Here is a 7,251-nt window from a genome sequence, read left to right on the forward strand (position 1 = left end):
ATGAGGCACTTCATGATAAAGGAAGGAACTAAGCAAGCCGTAGAAAGCAGAGGGTCAAAATAGAAATTAGTCCTGTATTTGAGTCTCTTTCTCTCCAGTGATGCTGGAGTCAAACCCAGGGCCTATGCATGAGCTACATGCCACCCTCTTCACTTACATGTATGATTTTTTTCTTCAATAAAAAGGATGAAATCAACAAATTGTGTAACCCATGTTCTCAACTTTGATAAGAACTTTTGTGTTCCCCGTCCCACCCTTGCCACACATAAAATTTAGTAGGAAGTGAAATCAAACAGACATCTTTTTAAAACATGTAGGCTTTGCGGTCCCTTCTCAAAACCAGGGAGAGTCCCTTTGTGTGTAAATGGCAGGTATCAACTCTTGCAGCATCCTCACCTGTAAATCAATGTCTAAAGTCAGAATTTTGAAACAGTAGAGGAAAGATGAGTATTATGATACTAATATTGAAGCAAACCCCCCCCAAACCTAATAGCTTAAAATAACAATAAAGAGTGTTGTGCTATGAAAAAAAAAAAATTGAAGCAACAACATAATCCATGGGGGAGAGTAGGGACTCGACAAACCCAGATAAAGCAGATTTAAATGTAAAAAGAAAGCACAAAAATACTAGAGGAAAAAATACGTTAAATTTTTCATGTCCTTTTAAAATTTGTTCTAATTAGTTATACATGACCATAGAATGCACTTGGATACATTATACATAAATGAAGTGTAATTTTTCATTCTTCTGGTTGTACATAATGTAGAATCACATTAGTCAGGTAGTCATATATGTATAGGGTAATAACGTCAGATTCATTCTACTGCCCTTCCTACCCCCATACCCCGCCCCTCCTTTTGAAGCCAGAATTGGGGACAGGAAGTTAGTGTAGAATAGGGGATCAGGTTAAATCGAGGAAATGGGGCCATGAAAGCCATCTGCCTCTGGAAGTTGCAGACTGCCCTGGAAAAATGGAATGTCCAGGACCTGCAGAGTCCATTGATTACCAAATTTACCTGCCCTTGTCATGGACTACAGACAAGGAGATGCTAATTAATTCCCCCTGGGCCCTTACCTGCCTGAATCACCTTGACCCTCCCCCTGCCCATCGCTTCTCACTTTATGCAAAACCAGGCCTAATCACGTAGGCAGGAAGGAAAGAGATAAGGGGGAGAGAACGGGAGAATAAAACCTATAAAAAGGACAAGATTTGCTCAATCTGATGGACTCAGCCTTTGGGTCCCCTTCTTCCACCCGGGAGAAGTCTGCTTTTACTTTTTTTTTTTTTTTTTTTTGCAGTGCTGGGGATTGAACCCAGGGCATTGTGCTCGCAAGGCAAGCACCCTACCAACTGAGCTATATCCCTACTTTTCTTTAATAAAGCTTACTTTCTACTCTACACTTGTCTCGGCGTGCTTCTCGGCATTATACTTCAACACCTGAGGAAGCAGGACTCACCGGTAAACAGGTAAACAGCGCTATCACTTTCATTCCCCTCTACCTAATTCAAAGTAACTCTACCCTAGCACCACACCCCACCCCACCTTATTGTGAATTAGCATCCATATATCAGAGAAAACATTTGGCCTTTGTTTTTTGGGAATTGGCTTCTTTCGCTTAGCATGATATTCTCCAGCTCCATCCATTTACCTGCAAATGCCATAATTCCATTCTTCTTTAAGGCTGAGTAATATTCCATTGTGTATATGTACTACATTTTCTTAATCCATTCATCTGTTGAAGGACACCTATGTTGGTTCCATAGTTCAGCTATTGTGAGTTGGGCTGCTATAGACATTGGTGTGGCTAGCATCACTGTAGTATGCTGATTTTAAAGTCCTTTGGGTATCAACCAAGGAGTAGGATTGCTGGGTTAAAAGGTGGTTCCATTCCAAGTTTTCTGAGGAATCTCCATACTGTTTTCCATAATGGTGCACCACCCACCAGCAGTGTATGAGTGTGCCTTTTCCCCACATCCTCACCAACATTAAATGTTGCTTGTATTCTCGATAATTGCCAATCTGACTGGAGTGAGATGAAATCCTAGAGTAGTTTTAATTTGCGTTTCTCTAATTGCTAGAGATGTTGAACATTTTTTCGTATATTTATCTATTGTATTTTTTAATTCTGTGAAATGTTAAACTTTTTGACAGTTTTTAAGGTAAGGAAGACCTAAGTATAAATTCAAGAAGCCAGATAAGAAAACTTTGACAGATTCACCTATATAAATTTTTTAAACTGCATAGGAAAACCAATTAGAAACAATACCAAAATACAAATAAAAAATGGGGGAGAAAGTGTTTACAACTCTTACACAAAAGGACAACTTCCTTCAGATGAAAAGAGCTCCTACAATGGAATAAAAAAGAGGGGACAAATACCCCATGGGGGGGAAAATGAAAAAAGATATAAGTAGTCAGAAAGGAAATAGAAATGGCTCACGAACATATAAAAATGCTCAACTCACTCAAAAAGGAAAGGATATTTAAATTACAATGATATATCGTTCTTTGTCTATCAAATGGAAGAGAACAAAAAGTTTGATAACATATTTTTTGGATAATGCTGAGATGAAACAAGCTAATAAGAATATAAATGGGCATAATCTTGGCAGAAGGAAGTTTAGCAATGTCTTTTGAATGTGCATAATCTTGACCAGCAGTTCTACTTATAGGACTTTACCCTCCAGACATACCCACACATATGCAAATAGAAGTATGGACAAAGGCATTCACAACAGCTCTGTTTATTGGCATGTGGATTACTACACAGCTGTAAAAGAGAATAAGGAAGTTTTGTTTATAATGATGTGGAACAATCTCCAAGATACTTGGTTTCATGTATCTTATAATCAAAACAACCAAGCAAAGTCACTGTAATATTTCTGTTTGTGTATTAGTGTGTGTATGTGCACACATGCACCTATGTGTTTGATATTCTCAATATTTACTTGTTTATTGCATTATTTTCTGGAAGTATGCAAAAAAAGAAAAACATTGGTTTTCTCTAGGAAAGGAAATTGGATGTCTGGGGCAAATAATTGAGGGAATTTTTAAAAATTGTCTATCTCTGTAACTTCTACATTTGGAACCACATAAATGTATTACCTTCTCAAAAAATAAAATAGGATATCAAAATGAAGAATAAAGAGGCAATAACACATGAGCTTGAGTGAGCTTTTCAGAGATCGAAAAGAATGGTGAATTTTGTGTTAATGTGAATTTCACATCAGTTTAACAATGACAACAAAAAGGATGAGCAGAATTCCCACAAGGAATTGAAGACCAAGGCTGTCCAGTGCACCTCTCGTGCAGGGCATGGCACTACCCTGCTGTGCTGATAAAGGAGTAACAGCCAGCTCCCGCTCCCCCATTATAAAACACACTGATTTATATCATTTGTCAATTTCAGTGGTGTAAATATTTCCACCACTGAACATGGAGTTGGGGGTGAGGTTGGCTTTTGTGAGCTGGTATAATACAGCTGTAGCAAACGACTGGCAGCTAACCAGTCAGTGAAACCAGAACCTTAGGAGACATTCAGGATTGCTGGGCCTTCTTCTTAACACCCATGTCTTCTCAAGAGCCTTTCCACTTATTCCCCCATTGCGCAGAAGCCTTATTGCTTGGGAATAGATCTTATCCCGAAAGGAGAGTTTCTTAATTTGTCTAACCCAATAAATGAGTTTCCACCCATCTGTGGGCAAAGATATGTATCCCTTGTGACAGCCAGGGATGGCTGGGCCATCTGGAGCCCTAGGAGGGCTGCTTTGAGCTGTTCCTGTTTGTACAAGCATTTTTATTTGTAAAAAGTGGAGGAGGTCCTAGCCTGAGGAAATCACAGTCACCCATTCCTCTCACTCGAACTGACTCAGTCCCTCAACACCAAGTCTGTTGGCACACGCCATTCCCCAGTCACAGAGAGTGGCCCAAATAATGACTCGTGACCCAATTTGGGCTAATGAGATGTGAAAGGAGGTTTGCTGGAGGCATCTGAAAATCTTCCCGTCACAGGGAGTGCTGGTTTCTCTCTTCCCTATGTGGAGATGAGGCCTGGAAACTATGGCAGCCATCTTGTCAAGCAGCCCGAGCTTGCTCAGAGGGTCGAGGGTATGTCGACAACAGCCAGAGCCAAAGCAGCCTGCCACTTTCTGGATTTCCTGTCCCATAAGCCAACATGTTTCCTTACTGTTTCAGGTAGTTGGATTAGATTTTCTGTTTCTGAAGCAACATGTTTCTAGTCCTCTTGGTTGGTTGGTTTGATATGTCAACACGGCTAGCCTTTAGTGCCCCGTTCTCTAAGCAGAGGCTAACCTAGGTGTGGCTGTGAAGATCAGGCATGATTACCCTCAGCTTAAAATGACTCTAACTAAATGACATTATTTTTGTTAATATGAATGGGCTTCATCCAATCAGAGTAATGGCCTTAAGCGCAGAACTGAAGTTTCCTGAGAAAAAAGAAATTCCCCTTTCTAGCTTCAGTTCTTGCTTGAGTTCCCAGCAGAACAGACTTCAGATCTGCCTAGTCAGTCCCACAACCACCGAGGTCAACTCTTGTCTCTCTCCCACGACCTGCCATGTATATGTAAATACTGGCTCTGTTTCTCTGGTAGAACCCTGATAGACCACTTTTTTCTTTCATAATATATTTATCTCAGTTTGGGATCATATACTTTGCATGTATTTATGTATTTGTCAATGTTCCCATTAGACTATAAGCTTTATGCATGTATGTAATTCCTAAAGTAGAATTGCTGGTCAAAGATTATGAACATCTGGAAGATGAAAAATACCACTGCCAGGCACCATGGTATATGCCTGTAATCCCAGCACCTCGGGAGGTTGAGGCAGGGGGATTGCAAGTTCAAAGCCAGCCTCAGCAAAAGTGAGGAGCTAAACAACTCAGGGAGGCCTTGTATCTAAACAAAATACAAAATAGGGCTGGGGATGGGGCTCAGTGGTCAAGTGCCCCTGAGTTCAATCCTTGGTGTCAAAACAAAAATCAGCCCACTAAATTGCCATCTTTAGAGGTTATACCCATTTATACTTTTATTGGACTATGGGCATTATGTCTTGTGTTACTATGTTCTTAGCGCATGGTAGGTATTCAAAAGATGTGAACAAATGAGATTCTAGGAGGAGGAACATAAATTAAGGCATAAAGATATGAAAGAATTCTAGACTGGGGAGTTTTTTTCTCTTTAGTTCCCATTTTCTCTGCAGATGGCTTCAGGATTTGGGGGAATTTACTCATCTAGTACTTATTCAGCAGCAGCAGGCAGATCTCTGAATTTGGGGTGTCGGAACTGTGTTTAAAAAGAAGCTGAAACATTAAGATTTTTGACCTTGGCAGATGCCGTAGCATTTGTGACCTTCAGTTTCCACATCTTTGAAATGAAAGTGATGACCTTCCAGACTGGTGTGAAGGTCAGGAAATAAGTTTATGAGATTCATTGTGCAATCAGGATGTGGGGATTATAACAAGGTCTTCACCCCAAATTTGGAAATAGGAAGCGATGCTCTAAGAGCCAGATTATCAATGAGAACATAAAGTCTGTGTGCAAAGATGTAAGGGGACCTTGAAATGACCAACAGGAACATCAGCCAGGGTGAAGCTGGTAAAATACATAAAGGACAATATGATGACCAGAGGGGCCTGGGCAAAGATAAAGCCCAGAAAAAGTAATCAGAGACAGAATGAGATCGTGCCTCTGAAGCTCATTCCCATCAGGTCCAATAATTCAGTTGTTTTGGGTCATTCCAAACACAAGAACACACCAATATGGCTATTCAAACATCATGCCATTCTAGTTTTGAATCACATTTCTGGCCCATTTTGTTCAGATTCCACACTGACCCAAACCTTTCTGGTCGTTTGGCTTCCTCTCTAGCCTGTCCACAGGGAGTCTTCTCTGGTCAGGCCCACCAGGCTATCCTGCTCTCCCGAAACCAGCCTCCCACTCAAACACCTGTGTTCTCTTTCATTCTAGAGGTTGAGCAGGACCATTTGACCTAGACGGGGGAGGAAACAGCGGTCACAGTTTTGTCTAAGCCACAGTTCTAATTAAGGGGAATAAAGAAAAATAGAGCATGAGAAGAAATTGTCAAGAACTATAAAATTGTTAAATCAGCCAGGTCCCTGTGGGTAGGCACTCTGTGAACCTTGCCTTCAGGGCTAAGCTGATCTCGTACAACACTGTTAGGAAGATAGGGAAGCCACTTTAAGTGGTCTTTCTTTACTCACTTATACTTTGCTTGCTCCTGAAGGAACTGAGGTCAAGGAGGCATTAATGACAAATACTACCAAAGTGGGAAAGGGAAGAGGTTGGTACAGGATTATTTTTTAAACATTCATATAACTTTTATTAGAGTCTATTTTTATAATTCCATTTTATTTTGAGTTACATTAATCACATACTGTACCTACTTTATAAATTAAATTTTTTCATAGTTGTGTATGTATAAGGGAAAAAGTATCTATAGGGTCTGGTACTATCCACAGTTTCTAGCATCAAATGCAGAATCTTGGAACCCCTGTAAATAACGGGGACTACTGTTTTAAGACCGTGATAGTTCATGCCGGAAACAGGTGGTACTTTGAACTCAAGCCTCCTGGCTCCCTGTCCAACCTCCTTTTTTTTTTTTTTTTTTTTTTTTTAATTCTTATTCTTTTTTTCCTTCCTTCAGTCTTAGGACTGAAGTTCTGTTGCCTGCAGTTTGGTTTTTTTTGCTTTCATGGTTTCTTTATTTCATTCTCTGGAGTTCTTTCAGGCTTATTAAATGTATAGTATGCCAATTGTGAAAGAAGAAGACATTTTTTTGGGGGGTGTGGGGTGTGCTGGGGATCGAACCCAGGGCCTTGTGCTTACAAGGCAAGCACTCTTACCTACTGAGCTATCTCCCCAGCCCCAGAAGAAGCCTTTTGATTCCAACCATAACAGAGTAGCCTATACTGAGCTAATGCTCCAGCTGAAAACATTCGACAGAGATGGTTAAAACACATAGCATAGTCATTTGAAGGCACTGGAAAGGAGCTAATGCAGATATGTCTAAGAGAAGGCAGCCACATCCAAGCAAGCTTCATATTCACCCTGGCCCCAATTCATAAGGCAGGAAACAGAGCAAGCAGCAATTCCACTGAGCTGAAGAGACAGTGGTGTTCAAAGCTGCTCAAGTGGCCAGGATGTGGTAGTAAAATCCCAGAGAGAACTGCAGAGAAGCAAAGGCAGAACTCTCCCCTTAAGCTGTGTG

Source organism: Sciurus vulgaris, assembly GCF_902686455.1.
Source record: "Sciurus vulgaris genome assembly, chromosome: 4".
NCBI classification, from domain to species: domain Eukaryota; kingdom Metazoa; phylum Chordata; class Mammalia; order Rodentia; family Sciuridae; genus Sciurus; species Sciurus vulgaris.